Here is a 19,026-nt window from a genome sequence, read left to right on the forward strand (position 1 = left end):
AAACTTCTGTTGAAAATACGTTGGATTCTCTTTTTTTTTACTCGTTTCCCAAACCCTGATTGAACAGTTTTCATTGCACCTCACAACGGCTTAAGAGATCAAGTCATTATGACCAGACACATTCAAACTGTACACAGTTGTTCGTTTGTCTGCAATGCGCAGCCAGTTGTCAAGTGAACTCAAGAGCAGAAGGTTTTTAAATCAAGCAGCAGTCCTGGGACTCACTTGTTCAAACAAAATATCCTCACTGTTCTAAATGACTTGCCAGCCCCGACACTTCCTTGGCAGGTCCATCGTCGGCTTTGCTAAAAACGATATAAGCCAGGATGATTTACAGCCTAACTCGTATACAATGATGCAGAAATATTTCCCATTTTCGTACAAACATTTGAACAAAAGTAAATACAGGTCCTCTGTGTGTACAATTGTCGAACTCAATGTAAAACAGGTTTTATCTCATTTTCAAACTGGTTGGGAGCATATTTGAGAGAATTGTTGGGAATGTTGGTTGGCATCCCTCACTTGTCAGGGTTGGGTAGGAAGGCAGGACTCAAACGCAGAGTTTTAACGAAAAACGACTTTAATAGTCAAAAGGGCAATAAAGACAAGTCCAACGGGCAAAAACACACGCAGGAACCGGGGGGAAAAAAGGCAGACAGGACCATCCAGACCATAGACAATGACGCGACAAGTGACACACGGCTTAAATACACTAGGGAGGTGCAGGTGATTGGACACAGGTGGAAACTATCAGACGATCACAGGGGATGACAGGACAAGGCAGGAAGTGAAGTTACCCGGGGACTCAAGGGCCGAATCCCAGACGGCCCTAGACTAGCAGAGAGCAGACATGGGGCGGGAGGGAGGGAATCCGGAGACGTTGGTCGGACCCCCCGGGAAACTCTGGCGGGCGGCCCGGCGTGCGGCCAGACGACCGGGGACACAAAACACCTCCGGAGTAGTAGGCGGCGGCGGCTCGGGGACACGGAACACCTCCGGAGTAGTCGGCGGCGGCTCTGGGACACGGAACACCTCCAAAGTAGTCGTCGGCGGGTCGGGGACACGGAACACCTCCGGAGTAGTCGGTGGCGGCTCGGGGACATGTTTTCCCAGGGACTATTAGGACTTGTTGTTTACGGAAGCGTAATTATACGAGCGACTGGGCATCGTACTGGTCCACAACGGGTCCCCATGGACTCGCTAATGGCCCCTCTATAACTATCTGTATTTGGTAAAAGAGCAGCTAGCGTCTTTGCTAGCTGCTATGAAGCGTTTTACTGTCTGTGGACATTGTGCTGTAACGTTAGCATGGAGAGGACCGCTAGAGGCAGAGGTATTCTAACATGTGTTGCATAGGCGAGAAAAGGAGGATGGATTTCACAAGCTTCCTGATGTGCCTCTGACATTCCCACTGGGACTTGTCATCTGGGACCTTTCCTGCCCCTCCTTTTCTCTCTCCCACCTCCACTCTTAAAAGGTGGGATGCCAGAAGCAATTTAGTGATTTAGTGAGGAATGCAGACAGAATTTTTAAATAAAGTCCCTTTGAAGGACAGAGGAAGAGACAGATGGACAGAGCTTGAAAAAGACAGCCACAATTGATACTCAAACATTATTTATCTCCTACCTCACACATTAACTGTGACAAACATGGCAGAGAGGTAAGAGTAACTCTCAGTGAAAAGTCAGGAATATGCCGGAGCCTGCAGAGAAATAGCACGCTTGTTTGGACTAGAGCCTGATAGATCCCACATGACCCCCAAGCTGTCATGTAGGGTTTTTTATTCTTCTATAACATAAACCTTCCTTCCTCTCTGATTGGCTTTTCTTATAGCTTCAACTCCCCGTATAGAGCTCAAGGGCGAAATGCATGCTATTGCACATCTGTGTTTATGCTTGGACAGAAAAAAATACGATCCCTCTGCATTACTGAGAAACGCAGAAACAAGAACACAAAGGTGATTTATCTGTTGTGCATCAGCACCTTTTGACGTGTGTGTGTTTCATTACCTCACCTCAGTGATTTTGCTGTTCTCCCATAAATCAACTGAGTCTGATGTGTATTTACATGTTCAGCAGCCAAGTTTAGGTGTGTGGATGTGAGTGGGAATGGTTGTTTGTCTCAGTGTAGCCCTGCGACTCGCTGGCGATCAATCCAGAGTGCACCCCGTCTCTGGCCCAAAGTAAGCTGGGATATGCTCTAGCCCCCCCGCAACCCTATGTTATAAGCGGTTTGAAGATGGGTGGGTGGGTGGAACCTTTGCTTATTCTCAGATTATTTCTGTTTAGGCCTTTTTAAGGAGCCAGGTACTGTATATAGAGGTGATGCAGAAATCTCATTTAATTTGTTATACTACAACTTATGTCTCTTTTTTATGAGTGCAATATTTTGAGCCTATTAGAGAGATTGTTAGAAAGAGTGCAATTACTGTCAGCAGGTGTGTGGCCCCGGCTGTAACTGCAGCTATGTACATATTTTTGCATTTAAGCCAGATCTGACGCCACAGGGTACAAACTTATTTGTTTCAAGCGTACTTTCTTGTCTTTCTCTACAACCTATAAAATCCAAAAATTTAAAATACAAATTGTTTTGCCTTCTTTTGACAATATCTTTTGTAGATTTATATGGGCAAAGTTGCCATCAGAAGTGATAGCAACTTGTTCATGTGTCTTCAGAATATATGCATGCAGTCAGTAGGAAGGAGTGCAATGAAAGGAAAAGGACAGTGATAGTCACTAGCAATCAATTTAAATGAGAAAAGGGTAAAAAATAAATATTTAATCATTTGTTCTTTTCCATGATTAGTATTTCTCCGTTTGTGCTGATTGGTAATATTTGGATGTGTCCGGAGGAAACAGATTACAGATGGTGAGTAGATCTCCCCCTAGGCTATTGCCCAGGACAGCTGACAACTTGATGTCCATTTATGGACAAATGTTTTCATGCATTTCAGAACAAAACGAGCTACCTGCAGTGCAGTCGCCAAACGCTATCATCCTATTGGTCTCTCTTGGTTCCAATGGCGTAATAAGAAGAGAATAATTGGTGGGATTACACATTAAAAACACATTCATTTACAGGCAAGTGGTTCTCACAATCCACTATTGGCCAAGGTACACTGTCACGCCAGCAAGACACGGAAGAGTGATAAGTGACCAAAGCCAATTACATCTCCAGGTCATGTTTTTGTTTTCCCCCTTAGGGACTTCTTAGTTTATTTTGCTTCTGGTTTGAGGATTTCCAAATTGCAGATATGCTTTTATGATGGTTCTTGACTCGTTTAGAAAGATAATACACTTCATTAGGATTGACCGTAAAAGTTTCTGCAGGAAATGGGAGGGTTACAGGGTTTTTGGTGATACCTTTGGCCCAGATCACAGGATGTGTATTTGCATATGTTTTTCATTAACACTAGCCCAGGCCAGAGAAGTAGAGCCGTACAGAAAAACTATATTTTCTTTAAAGTTCAGCAGCAGTATCCATCACCTCTGACCTAAGGCTCTTAATGTTGATTCCTGAGAACTTGTTTTCATTCTTTGCATTCACCTCATTCCCTCGCCAGCGCCCCTACCAACCCCTGTGAAACCCCTCGTCCACGTCTCAGGTCTTTTTTTAGAGAGGTGGCCTCTCGTTTTCCTCTGTGACTCTCAGCTCGGGCTTTTGAGGGCTGGATTAACATCATTTCACGCAATTAAACGAGAATGCGTGAAGAGTTAGCACGTTGCTGCTCTCTTGCCAAAATGTGTAATTGATCTAATAGCAGCTGCTCAAGCAGGATCCCATAACAAGTCACATGTTCCATTAGGAGCTGTTCTCACAAACCAGCGGTTGAGTGACTGGCTCCAGATGTTCTCAGCGGCAGTGAAAAAGGCCTCACAGGACACAACAAGACAGATGAGTAGATGTGTTTTCTGTCACAGGAGAGGGATGAGAATCGTTCCCGGTGATTTTAAATACCAGCTCGAGGCCAATTGTGCTGAATTTAATCAGACGGCCTTCCTGGGCCGATTCCTCAAAGGCGTCCTATGGGCAGGTCAAATGATAACAGAGGAATGGATGTTATGATATTTCGGATCGGGGAAACTGGGGACACAGCGATTGAGTCACGTTTTGTGGTGGAATGTAAACAGTTGGGTTGATTAAGAGGGGGGTTCTTCTTTCAATGGGATTTTGCTGCTCAAGCGCCACTGGTAGTTGTTGGTACGGTGTGTGCTTGTTTCACAGCCACCTCCTATGGGGATTTCACCAAGTGTCAGAGTTTCCATTGCTCGGGCAGAGAAATTGGCCTCTGATTAGCAGCATACTTTACTAAATTACTGTTGGAGATTGTACTAAACCAGACAGCTGTGTTCACAAGGGAAAGTTTGTATCGTCAGCTCCTTTTCCGGCTGTTCATGTCGAATTAAGAACTCAAATGTTTCCCTCAAGACTCAGGATTTCTTTTTTACCATTGTTGAGCTTTATAGAAACAGGCTCGGTGGATCTCAGTACACGATTGATGATTGTTCATGCGTTTCTTTCATTTAGTTCGGATAAGTGGATTGTAAGGCATCCGAATATCTTTACATTGGCCCTCAAATCAGTCAGCAGCGTTTATTTTATCCATTTCATGCCAGGTATGTAGTTTGTGTGTCTGTATCTTTTAATACACTTCGTATCATGGGGTAAATAAGGGTGTGCTGGTCAGAGTTGTTGATGGGCGTCCAACATGTCCAACCTTCATGCAGGAGTTTGTTTTTGAATCCGGCCAAAGACCTGGTGGATGTTTGCCTTCCCGCTAACAGCAACTCTGATCTTCCCGTAACTAGACGTGTTTTAAGTGGTCACTGTTGTCATTACCTCTGTCAAGTAGGTCATGTTTTTTGGGCTTGGTTTGTCTGTTTGTGAGAAGAGTGGTGATAAACTGGCCCGTGTTTACATGTCGCTTGGTGTAAAGGGCCGAAAGAAGAACACATTACACTTTAGAATGGACGTTGGACGTTGTTTTTGACAAAGAGACATGAACGTCCCCTCCAGCCCCCGCCAGTAAAATGCTACCTGTATGTTTTGGGTGCACATACCCCCTAAATGCTAGAGTCTTCCACATACACAGAGATACAGCCGATATTTAAAAGAAGTACTGGGGAGCGGACGGCTCTTTAACAGAGTGCAATTTGCCGCCATCATGTGATGGAGGCCATGTGTATTTTATGAGCCCATACTCTCATCTGTACTTCATTAACGCTGGTTGTTTCGTCTTGTGGTGATGGTTCATGTGGCTCTGATCTCGGGAGCTAACTGCTCCTTAAGCAGTCATCTCAACTAGAAATGCTGCATTTTAGGCAGATCTTGGATCTGAAGAGGACGTCTGCCACATCACAGCATAAGTAGAAGGTAATTGAAAGAATTGGAGTCTTGCGAGTTTTGTCTTAACAATCCTTATGTGACCCAAATGCATTCGCTCACTCTAAAAAACGTCCAATCTGATAAAGAGCTGAATGCAGTGTGTTTTATGTAAATGATGAATGAAACAAAGCAGATCATCTTCTTTCTCATAACAGCGTCTCTCAAAGCGTCACGCCACCTTTCATCTGCTCAGACAGACATGCGGTGCTTCCTCAGGCACATATCTAGATAGCAAACATATCTGGAGAAGACAGCATGTTAGCAGCAAAAAACACCAACAGAAGGGGCTTAAGCTGCCCACAGAGACGGTATATAAACGTAGCTCCAGCAGTGTTTCAACAGCAACTGATTACAATCCTCATTACCGACTTTAACTCCCTCAAAGGGTTTCACTCCCTGAAGTTCATTTTCAAGACATTGTATGTGGGGAGTCATGACCTTTCACTGTGGCCGACATTAAATCAGGAAACGCCGCTGTGATGGTGTCACTGATAGTAGGTTTACACTAACAGCATTCTGAGTAAGCCAAAACTCTTTTGTGCCACTTTAATGATATGGAATTAATATCAAGGATAACATGCTGGTCGACAGATGAGCCTCGACACACTCTTTACGTGATGTCACATCTTTGGCTAATGAACCCTATGGGGACACATTAGAGAGAGAGAGAGAGAGAGAGAGAGAGAGAGAGAGAGAGAGAGAGAGAGAGAGAGACATTCCCTACATTCTTCCCGCTGAGTTAATTAATTCATTGTTGTGAGGCTATATGGTTGGTTAATCTCCTCACAACTATCAAGTCTTATTGTTGGCAAACAGATCTTTGCCTAAAAACATTTTTATGAATTAAATCAAATCACAGCTTCTTGTTAACAACACAGACCCCTGGGATTAAAGTTTGAGTCTAAAGGATTGCATTTGTCGAGTAATGGTAAATGGCCTGTACTTGTATAGCACACCCATTCATACACTGATGACAGGAGAACCATACACAGTGACACCTGCCATCAGTAACTACCATTCACACACTGTAGTCGCAGCTACAGGAGCAATGTTGGGTTCAGTGTCTTGCCCAAGGACACAACGACATGCGGGTTAGCCAGGCCTGGGATCGAACCGACAACCCTCTGATTGGAGGACGACCGTGCTCCCCACTCACCCACGCCCAGTCAAGTCAAAACGTTGGTGGGAAAAGTAGCAGCGAATTGGTGAAACATTTGACTTGAAAAGTTATTTTACATTCTCGTCGGCGTTCAGCAGCATCACGCAGGAATTAAGTTACAGAACTTCTAATTCCCTGTTTTTAGTTTCCCGGCTCATCCGTCTTGGAGGATTATTTGCCGGTAGCTGCACGGAGCCACGGTTTGTTGCTGGGATGATTGGCATTTGTGTGCTTGCCAGGAGATGCATTTAGCTAACTCACAGCGCTGAAACCGCAAATATGCTTCAGCTGATCACTAGATTTGTCCACAACTATGTTGTATTGTTTAACTTGGATTAACTATGACAAATATTTAGCTATATTAAAGCGTGCTGACACAGCAGAATACATTGGTTTACCCTCCTCTGCCTCAACAAACTGTCCTACAAAGGAGACATGGTTGGACAGTTATATGAGACACGAGTCAATAGCAGAATCGGGAGCTTGAACTAACCTGAACGTGAAGTTATCGTAACATTAGCAAGTAATCCAACTGTCAGCACATTACAGTAACTGGAGCCATTGAGCCGTAGCTAGTGTGACGGACTTGTGCAAGCACGACATAGTAAAGTGTAAACAACTTAATACGGGTGCTGAAAAACATTGCTAGTGAAACTTTGGAACAAAAACACTGGTCTCCCGATTGAATATCCTGTGTTTGTTTGACCCACAAAGACTCACACTTATTTCTACGTGTCCATGTCATCAAACTCCCACAGCATCTTTTCAGTATTTAATGATGGCGCAGGTGGTTTTGAATCGTTAAAGAGCATCATTTGTTGCTCTCTGTTGCCGAACAGGCTGGAAGTTCACCAAACCTGCGAGGCGAGGCGTCTCATAGATCTCTGATGTTTTAGCACCACGTCTTATTATATGCAGTAAAATGCATGTATTATTCACAGAGCGAAGTCCGTGGGATTCTGTCCCCATCTTGTCCCGCTGACAATTTGTGAATCAATAGCTCAGATATTTGTTGAACTCCCACCAACGTGGATAAACAAGCTGTGTTGTTCGGTCCTCCTCCTTGACAACCGGAGCCATTACCAGCACCGCAGAAACCCAAAGCGCCCTCTTTATTAAATGTTGCCTTCGTCCAAGGACTTAGTCACGAGCCCCTCTATTCCATCCCACCCCCTCTATTCCATCCTTTCCTCCTTTTCTTTCCCAATCTCATTCTTTGTGGGTTTTAGAGTTGGCTAAGTGCCGGCCGTCACACGGACTGAGTCACACTCCCTTCTTTCTCCTCCTTGGAGCTCCTCTTCGCCCTCCTCCCCCGTTCCTCCCTTCGCCCTCCCTTGATTTGCACGGGGGCGTTCATGCTTCAAAAAAGGGAGGAGGGGGGCTCGCTTAAAGCACAAGTGAGAAACAATTTCGGAAGACTAGTTTGAGAGAAAATATACAGGAAGCCGAGATGCGTGGACTCCAACCAGGCGGCACCTCAGAGCGAGCGCGGGCCAGAGGAGAGTGGGGTTTGTGGGTGCGGCCTGCCAGGCTTTCTAACCGCTGACAGGGTGATTTACCTCACACGGGCAGAACCCGCTGAACCCAACACACACGCAAAAACATTCACACAGACGCTCACCCGGAACAATAATACACACGCATTGATTATTTAAATCCGCCAAACTAGATTTCAGGCGACGCTGCTCTAATGGGGCAGAAAATTCCTCCCCGCTTCCTGGTGTCTGCGTGTTTGACTTCGACATGAGATGGATCAGCAGATATAGAAACCGTTAAATGACGTTGGAGGGGACACAGACACATTTTACAAACATTGGGTGAGTGAGGGAGGATAGATTGACCCGTGTGGATGTTGATGAAGGAGCCTTTGTTGATAAAAGTGATGGATGAAGTGCTGAGGCCCGCGGAGTCGTAGATGGTATCTGTTTTAAACGGGACCAAAGAAGGGTCCTGAAGGGAGAGATGGGCAGAGCCTCACACTCCATTCATCAAGGGAGGAAGAGAAGAAAGCGCAAAGCAGAAAGAGATAGCAGTGTTTGAACGCAAGCTGATTACGGCGAGTGCTGCTCCTTACGTGGGGCTTTCCACAGCTCAGCAGCATGAAACACATGGTGGAAATGGGAGTTGGGAGCAGGACAAGAGCAATATTGGCACAAGGGGAGTCATAGTCATGAGGAAGTGCAGTCTGCGTAACTCCTTATCCTCCCGCTCTGCGGTTTTCCTGTGAATCATTTCTGTTTTAGAAAAGACTCGGGAAGAGTTTACAGAAGAATTTGGACTGTATTTACTCAGGGATCTGTTGTTTAAACCGGCCGATGCTCCTCCTTGCATGAGGGGTACTGTGGTCGTCTTGCACATCTTCATGCTGTACACATTTGGACCTCTCAGGTAGAGGCAACTCAAACCAAAGGGGAACGAACTATTTATTTTCTGTCAGGAAACTTAAATCAGCAAAATGCAGACTTGTGTTTCTTCATTCTGTGCTCTACGTATTTGATTTGCAGCCTCCGTGTGCTGCTGACGTTTGACATCTGCAACACAGGAGGGAGAGTTTACGTTGGAAAAGTGCAAACAATCAGGAAACATGATGACATGCTGATCAAACGGCTCTCCCTCAAACACTCATTTCAAGATGTGCTGAGCAGTGGAATTCACAACAAATGTGAACTTGACCCATATCGACTGAATGTAACTGTGATCAAATAGGTCAAAATGAAAAATATAAACAAAGAATAACGTTTTTGATTAAATAGCAAGGCTAATTGGAAATTTTCTTTCTTTCTTCTTATTATTAATATTATTATCAAGCTGTTTTTTGAAAAATAATAAGTGAACAGTTTCTTTTTTAAGTCAATATAACTAAGGAAATATAACTGAAAGGTTTTCTAATTTACACAGCTGTGAATATTAGGTAATTATGCAATTATACAGAGTTTTGTGTCAAACCTTTATACAAGGCCAGTAGTGGAAAGTGATATGAAAGTCATGGACGTGAAAGTGATATGCATGGTCATGGACGTGGAAGATTTCTTAATGAGAATTGAATTAGACTTCTTCATCACTGTTGGCATACTAGCTTTCATAAATCGTTGCATTTGCCTGGACAAAAAATATACGTCCAGAGTGCATCATTTTGCATCATTGCCTTTAAATGAAACTCCCACTGATGACGGAGGTGAGAAAGACATATCGGGTTAGGGTTAAATGATCAGAGTGGAAAAATTAGATCGTACAAGATAAATAGAGGAATAATTGAATAAAAAAAAGCTTATCTTCACAACATATATGATAACCTTTACTGCATTAGAGGGCTTCCTAAAGCTGGTGCTAACTGCACCGAAACCCTAGTAAGGCTACGCTGGGGGAGGAAATGCTTTAAGGAAAGTGGAAAATTAATGTGTAATGGATTCTTTCCGTGTAGGGAATTTCCACACGCCGGTGGGTTGCTATTAGACTTGTCTAAATTGCATATCTTCCACTTCAGTGGAATGTGTGGCTAACCCCTCCACCTTCATCCATGCAGCCCTGACTATGAGAAACCATCTTTTGCAGCAACTTTAATTAAAAACCAGATGAATGGATTTTGGTCGGATGAGTTTGCTGCCATAGATTTGGCATACGCTGTTGGGCTAAGCTTCCAGTAAACATCATGGTATCATCTCCATTCTTTCCATTGGTTCAATATGTTCATAACATTAAAGTTACCGAGTTATCTTTTCATTTCTAAATTTGTCTTTTTTCATTGTGATATTTAGCTTTCTAGACTCTCAGCATAAGGGATCTATAAATACCTTTACATGACACGACGGACTTGAGTTAGACTGTCTATTTACGGGTGTGCGTACTCGCCATTTTATTTGTGACTGTTTGCGGTGATGTGACCAGGTGCTGCCTTATAGCCTTGTGAGCTGAGGTAATGCATCAGGATAATTAAAGGACTCCATTGATGTGTTTGTGTGTGTGTGTGTGTGTGTGTGTGTGTGTGTGTGTGCTCAGAGGCTCATTTCTCCGTCTGTCTGTGTCTGACTTCTCGCTCAGATGTGTGCAGCGTTGGTGTGAGCGATCATGTCTTGGAATGCAGATGACTGAAGTTGTATTGTTGTTGCATGTTGCAGTGACAGACACACACACACAGCAGTGTTTGGCATACCTGCTCACACTACACATTAGCTCCTGAAGCGTCTGCTTCTGTTTGTGCGCATAGAAACACAGCAGGTGAAACACAGAAATCCCCATTGAACTCCATGTAGCAGCGCGTTGCTATAACGACCATCATAGCGAACTCACTTATGTATGAATGAAACTTTGTGACAACATCAGAAACACAGTGAAGAAGTTACCTCTTCATCCACACACACACCCACACAAGTGGAAGAAACATTTGACACTTTTCAAACTGATTTTGAACGTCCACAGTACTTTTTAACGAAAAGAGGGAGACTTCTCTGCGTACACATCATAGTTTTGACAGCAAGTGTGTCTGCGTGCCTTTGTGTGTCTGTGACCATGTCATCAGGAAACACCAGAGCGATAACTCACACAGCAGTGACGGGAGCTGCGTGATGCCCAGAGCAGATACACAATCCAAACTACGAGGCCACCCAGCCAACAGCTGCCCCCTTTTACCAGGAAGAACCGCAGCAGACCGTTCAACTGCCAAGTCTTTATCGTGGCCCCCCTGTCCTGGTTTAAACATGCGTTTGTGTTGTGTGTGTGTGTGTGTGTGTGTGTGAACATGCAAGGGAGAGGATACAACATAATCCCCGGGTGGAGAATCTGAGGAGGAATCTGTTTAAAGTTTTTCATCATACTGTTTTTTTTTTAAATAATAGCCCCCTAGTGTTCATTTACTTCAAAAATGATCATTTCAAGTTGATTAAAGCTGTTCTTTGGATTATAGTTCATGCAATATACAATTCCATGACTTTCTCTTTGAAACTAAAGGAAGGTTTTGACCCACATTGGCCTTTTCTCTTATTTTCTTCACATCCTAAATCTGTCCAGTCACAACCCTCCAGACTGCTCCACAGAGCGATAAGATTATACAAATAAAAGAATGGAGGCTTTGTTTAGGTTTTCTTTATCCTGATTCACATCTCTCTTATAGGTCAGAGAGAATAATCTTCTTACACGTCTTCAGCCACAGCAGAGTTCTCAGTGCAAACACCAACATCAGAGCACAGACAAAGATTAAATCTGGAGCGCGACAGACAGAATCCTGCAGCTTGCTCAAGCTCTGTCGGCATCACATTTCATTTGAAGATTAAAACAAATTCACCGAGGAGTTTTCATCTCCGGAAGATTCTCCAGGTCGTGCAAAACAGAGTTCTGTTCACATGAAGTGCTTTTAGACCAACGTGAAACTTCCAGAATGAAATCAAGTTTAATTCTTTCATTTCATTTTCATTTGACTTTATTTTGAAGGGTTTGCATTAAAACAACTAGTCTCCTCAGTAATAAGTAAGTAAAAACTCCTTTTAGATTTAACCTTTACGGTTGATGTTTGATTATATGTGGCACTAATCACGTGTGTGCGGTGGCAAGAGACACGTTCAAGTCTGGCCTGCAGCACCAGGTCCTCAGCAGTCCCTGTGTGCTGTCCAACGATGAAGCCCCCGGTGACACACACTATGCACAAGCATGCAAAGAACAACATAGCACAAGATCTACATACAAAAGCACACCCATTTACAATATATCACTAAAAATAATGTCAGGGACGCGTGGGAATGCAGGACTCAAACGCAGAGTTTGCAGGAAACAAAAAGGACTTTAATAGTCAAAAACTCCAACAAAGTAACACGCCAACGGGAAAAAACACACGCACAAGTACCGGGGGGAAAAAGGCAGGCAGGAACGAGGAACATCCCGACTGTAGACAGGGACAAGGAACATCCAGGACAACAAACAATGACGCGACAAGTGACAGGAGACACACACAGCTTAAATACACTAGGGAGGTGCAGGTGATTGGACACAGGTGGAAACAATCAGACAATCACAAACGATGACAGGACAAGGCAGGAAGTGAAGTTACCCAGGGAGACAATAAGCAGAAAACTGCAAAATAAGACAGGAAATAAAACCACACCGTGACAAATAAACATAAAGGAACAGCTTTTTCAGAAGCTCTTTAATCAGAATAAACAGATATAATCATGAATGAAGCCATTGGTGTATTTGCATGTTTGTGTATTTGGATTCGCATTTTACATTTCGTATGTTCCTGTCCAATGAGGAGTTAACAAAACACTACGGACATACAGATTAAAGTTATGAAAGTTATGCTCGAATTAAAACAATATATGAGTCAGATGCAGAGGGGCTTTTTGTCTTGTTATACATTACATTACAGGTCATTTAGCAAATATACACATATACACTTTACACTATAAAGCCATGGCTTTTATCACATTTTGCCGGGGGAGCAATTAGGGGTTAGGTGTCTTGCTCAGGGACACTTCGACATGGGGCAGCCTGGAATCGAACCACCAACCTTGTGCTTCCCAGCACACCTTCTCTAACCCCTGCGCCACGACGACCCCATATATACTCTTATATACTGTGATATACTTTTGGGCCAATTCAATACTGAAATAGCGCTGATAAGGATGTTTTACTGACTCTTGTAGACACAATAGACAAAGAAGTTGTGCGTTGTTTTGGTCACGATAAGCCGGATGAGGGATGGGGGTTCTTTTGAGTGACGTGAGCAGAAAGGGAGAACGTGCACACTTAAGATGAGGAACAGAAGGAAAGCAGCGATACAGGCGGGGAAGACGTTTCTGAAACTCTTCTTTGGGAGAAGAGGAGAAGATAAGAATTTGCCATTATAATTAGACAACCGGAACGAGTTCACCATGATACCAAGAATGTAGTTTTGCCGCTTTCCCATCATTGTCTTAAAAACAGGAAAGCAAAGCACTTCTTTAAAAGGAAGCCAAGTAGAAAACGTTTTTTTCCCGTATTAATGCCTCCAGTGAACAGGTTTACTTCTTGTTTTGTTATCATTCCTTTCAGAGCCCGAGGTAGAAAATATAGCTTTAGTAAGAAGAGGAAGATGTTATTAAAGAAACTAAATTCAAAGTTCAAAGCATATTCAGCGCACAGTGTCTACGTGAACATGCACAAACAAGCATGAAAAAGCACGCGCAATCAGCCGGACTATGTCAACAAAGCAAGAAGGAGCTCAGATAAACAAACACACACAGGGCCACTTTCTGTTTGTGGACAATACTCCACGATCGCTTTAAATAGAGCGTAGCTCTATTCGAATGCTCAGAGCCTGGCATGGAGGAAGCTTTAAAGAATGTGGCCTGTGTTTAAAGCTCAACGAAACAATAGATAGAGAACTGAATAGAGATGCTCTCTCAGCCAAATACTGTGAGTGAGTGAGTGTGCATCAGAACTATGTGGTGTAACGTTTGTGTAGACCTCAGTCTGTGCCCCCCATTTTATTATCAAATGAAAATGACCTCTAAATGTATCTACAGACTAATCATTCATGTTAAAATATACTGTTGAAATAAAGACAATTTATAGCCGCAATGAAAGGTTGTGCTTGGATCACGTGGAGTGAAACAGAGTCCAGTTTGTCACGGACGCCTCTTAGGACCCCAGAGAGACGTCTTGGACCAAATGTTTCACAGAGACCAGGTCTGGATCACGGGCGGTCAATTACAGTTGCTGTTACAGACAAAATCAAATTACACACACACACACACACAGTTGCAGGCAGGAAGTCAATCATTTTCATTTGGTCTAAAGTGCATGTAGGCTCATAAATATGCATTCACAGAGGCAGGCGCACACAAACACACACACACACACACGCATGTACACACACACACGCACACAAGTCACAATAAAAAATTAATCTTTGCCTGCTGTCAACAAACGGAGGGAGAGGAACTAGTCGCTCTCCTCAATCATCCTGCTGCCATGACAACAGGAAAAAAGACCCCCAGTGTTCCGAGTCCCTGGAATGCAGTCGTTTCCGCAGAAACCACTAAGTGATTTACAGGTTGGTTTGTTGTAACACATTGACAAGCTTTGATAGAGACTGAGTGCAATGCAGTGTCCCTGATGATATTCTGTATTTACCACAACGTCGGCCACGCCAGCGCGTGGTATCGTTTCATCTTGTGAGTCTGTGTGTGTGTGTGTGTTACCGGGGCAAAATGGGGTGCTGGAGACGACTACTCGAACAGGAGCTAAAGAAGCAGTTTTGGTAACTTTGCCCGGTGTCTTTTTGTGGACAGTCTTTCTTTAGCATGGCGTCCTCAGTAGCACAGAACGAGGCCACGGATGAAGAATTTAAGCCGAAGAGAATTGAGAGATCAAGTTGAGCGTTGTTGGTTTAAGTCTTTTGGAAATAATTTACATTAAGAGGAGTACACAAATACGTAATCTCGCACAAGCTCCACTACATCACGTCTCCACCATTGTATAAAGTGCTGTGATATCATTCATTTCGTAGCTGGTCTGGAGCACTGAGTTTAAATCTGACATGAAAAAGGTTCATGTCAGATTAATATACATTATATAACAGTTTACAAAAAATGCACATTTAACACTCACTAATACCTACATCTTAGAAACTGAAACAAAAATATGTACATTTTTTTCTTTTTATGGGAACTAAAATCTAGAATAACACTATCCTTGCCTAAAATCCCTAAAATGTGTCCTTATCAGAGAGTAATTTTGTGTATGTACAATATGTGTGTGTGTGTGTGGGTTTAACTCCAATCCACAGCCCACAAACCTCTAAAAGTTTATAAAAAGCCTAATTGGTATGGACCTATAACTTCCGTGGTGTGTTAGTATTTGTTGACATGACACTCTGTAACCTCCCGAGTCGTTGACCTCTCCCCACAGCCTATCCCTCCCCGGGGTCAGAGGTAATCAGTCATCGGCCAACGACGTCTGTCACAGCCCAGACGGCAGTCGCTCAAACCGCAGACTGAAACCGCCACACCACAGCCAGACCTCCTGCTAAAACAAACACGCCATTGCTCGCCACTGCTCGTTTTTTTGTGCCGTGTGTGAAAAAGGTAATTAATTACAACAACAAAAAAAAAAACTGGGAGAATTGGGAGTAATAATTCAGTTGCCACATGTTAATGTGTGCCACACAACAGAGAAAGTATCCCAGACGCATAAGCATCATGCGACTGTAATGATGCAGCTCTCAGGCCGCTGTGATGACTCACTTTGATGGGAGTTTCCCTTTCGTCTGGCTTAGACACAAACATTCCCACGCAGATGAGGAGTGAAAGGAAATAGAAAGAAAGAAAAGAAAAAAAAAGAAAGAAAAAAAGATTTATTTATTTTTGTCAGAAGCTTGTGCGCGAGGAGGGAGTCTCAACGGGATTTGCCAAATGCAGCTGAAATACACATACGCAACACACACACAATAGTTTCACATTCAAATTCTTTATGAAAATGATGATGCTACGATTCAGATTGAATGGAACTCAGTTACCGTTGTTTTGAAATTATGTCGATACATCGACTTTAAGGTCAAACTCAGCGGGACGGCAGCTGTAAATTGCCAAGCAGTGTTCTAACTCAAGATGTTGTTTTAACATTTCTAGAAAACGCTCATGGTCTCATTAAGCTGTGCACCAAGGCAAAAGGAACATTGGTGCTGTAAATGCTTGCTGGCATCGTTCAAAGCAGCTTCATTGCCAACGTTGGTCCATGAAACATTTAAGCTCTTTACTCCCTAAATGGAGTAGAAGGTTCAATTTCTGTCTTTGTTGTGAGCAGTATCACGTAGAAACTAGTTTCTTTCAAACATACTTCCTGAGTGTAACTGCTCCCTGAACGGGGATTAAAAGATCGCAGGAAATGTTAAACTTTTTATTTTATCATTCTCCATCAGTAGGTAATTTTGTTTCAAAGATACCAATAGTGATTAGCACAAAAAACTAAGCAGCAGTGCATTCTTATAAGTTGAGAAAACAAATAGCAGAGTTTGTAGTAGCTACCGGCCAGCGTCATTAAGCAACCAATCGACAGACATGAGATAAGTTTTCTATATATATGTGTGCATTAATTATGATATCTTTGTGAGGACTAGTTCCACTTTTGCACTAGAAAATGTGTCAAATCAAATCTGAAACCTTTTTGAACTGCGTTTAAGGGGTTAAGACTGATCCATCCTCACAGGTACACATGCATATGTTTGTGTAAGTGTTGTTGTGTGGAATGCTGAGGAGAGACTGATGCACTACTTTTTTCCATTTTTGTGACCTGGCTCCAGAGATCCTCCAGCTGCAAATGTTAAGAAGGCTCTTAACTGAGAGAGATTACCTCGAAGTAGCTTACTGGCCGCCGTGATGAGAGCTGTTTGAATTCTCGATAAGAAAAATGCTTCCTTTTTTAGCTCCTTCTGGAAAGGAAACACTGGACCTTTCTTTACAAAAGGAAAGATAATGCCTCCCCCAACAAAAATGACACAGTTTTCCTTTTTGTAGCCCTTATTATGTAATTTCAACATGGCGCATCCACGTCTGTGAAAGTGTAGTCTGGTTGTCTAAATATCATGGTTGCGTTTTTCTAACTACTCATTCATCCTCCTTCACATCTTTCCTTGACCCCATGACATTTTCCGTACAGGTCATGGAAAAGTGGTTTGCAATACACATCAGGAGGTCATTTTTTGACCTTTTGACCCCAGTTGTGGTCTTTTTCCACTCCTGCTCCCTGTCAGTTCCCCTGCAGAGCGTTCCTGGAGGTTTTTTGTGGTCTGAAGGAGGGATGACCCTCAAACTGCCGCTCTGTATTCTGTACGGCAGCCACAAGGAAATGTTGATTTCTCAATCTTCTTAATCTTTTTTTCTTAATCTATCTCTTGCAGGTCTTTTGCCTTCTTCAGGGCCGCCGCGACCTTCCAAGTCTTCCTCTACACCTGGTCTTCAGGGGAAGCCTGGTACATTTCTAGCATCTCCTGAGCCTCCTTTTCTGAGGCCGTCCTCCATCTTGCTGAGACTGTGCGTCTTTCTGTGCTCCCGTCTGCATGACATGCAGGTCCTTGGTTATGGAGGTCTGGTGCTCCCGGCTGGGGGTTCAGCTGGTCCATTTCTCTGGTATGTTCAGCCTCAGCTTGCTCCAGCTTCGGCTTTAGGTCACTGTGGTGGCGGGCGTGGTTTGGCTCGGCTGCAGGGGGGGACTGAGAAGGGAGTGGTTCAGGGAACGGTGCCGGGAGAGGCAATTGGCCTCAGCTGATGTGTGTGTGTGTGTGTGTGTGTGTGTGTGTGTGTGTGTGTGTGTGTGAAAATATAAATAAAAACCATTTACAATGGACCCGACTGCCTCGTGCCCGTCATTCCAAGACCCCCCCAGAGGACCAACCTGTTACAGTGGCGACCAACTTGGCTGGGGGGAGGAAATGACGGCTGACGGACACCGGCAGGGGATGCCGACCCAGCCGCTTGTGGCGCTCGGCCAGATGATCGGGGAGCTGGCGGCCATCCAGAAGGAGCAGGCAGAGGCGAACCGGCAATTCCTGGGGGCGCTCCAAGCCCAGGTGGAGAGACAGGCCCGGGCGCTGGAACAGCTGGCGGCGCAGCCCGCGGTCGCGCCGCTGACGCAGGGGCCCGCTGCGTTCGCCTGGCTCACGCTGCAGCGAATGACTGGGGACGACGACGTCCAGTCCTTCTTGGAGACCTTTGAGTCTCACCTCCTCCTGACCGGGGAGGCGCAGACCGCGGCCATGGGGCATGGGACAGACTGGGGCTGAAGACCACCGCCGGCGATTCCGCGAAGCCAGGCTGGGGCCCGGGGACCGCCCGTTCGCGTTCGGCCAGCGGCTGAGAGATGCCGCCACGAGGTGGCTGCAGCCAGACGGCGCTGGAGGGGTCCAAGGGGTGTTGACGCGAGTGGTGCTGGAGCAGTTCGGGGAGGGGCTCCCGGCCAGGACAGCGGCGTGGGTCCGGTGCCACCGTCCGACGACCCTGGAGGCAGCCATCACCTTGGCGGAGGACCATCTGGCGGTGCATCCCAACGGGCAGAGTGACTGGGAGAATTCGCCAGCGTTGGCCGGACCAGGAGCTGCGCCGCGACCCAGGCCGGCTCCGCGGCTGGTGCCTTTTTCCCCTGCCCACGACCCACCGACCTCGGGGAACTCGAGCACCCTTCCCGACCCACAGAGAGGTTCTCAAGCGCCGGGGCAGGAGTGTTGGAGATGCGGGCGGCTCGGTCACTTCCGGAGAGAGTGCCCGCTGAGGGAGGTGGGACAGGTGATCCGAGTTGCCGGCGTTCCGGCACCCTCCCCCGGTCCGGGAGCAACGTACCGCGTTCCGGTAAGAATCCAGGGGGGTACACGCCAGGCGATGGTGGATTCGGGCTGCACGCAGTCTATGATTCATCAGAGCCTGGTTCGTCCGGGGGCATTGGTGGAGGCAGACCGGGTGAGAATAAGGTGTGTGCATGGGGATGTTCACGAGTATCCTGTGGTATCGGTGGAAATTAGA

This window comes from Gasterosteus aculeatus, chromosome 9 (genome assembly GCF_964276395.1).
Source record: "Gasterosteus aculeatus chromosome 9, fGasAcu3.hap1.1, whole genome shotgun sequence".
Classification (NCBI taxonomy): Eukaryota; Metazoa; Chordata; class Actinopteri; order Perciformes; family Gasterosteidae; genus Gasterosteus; species Gasterosteus aculeatus.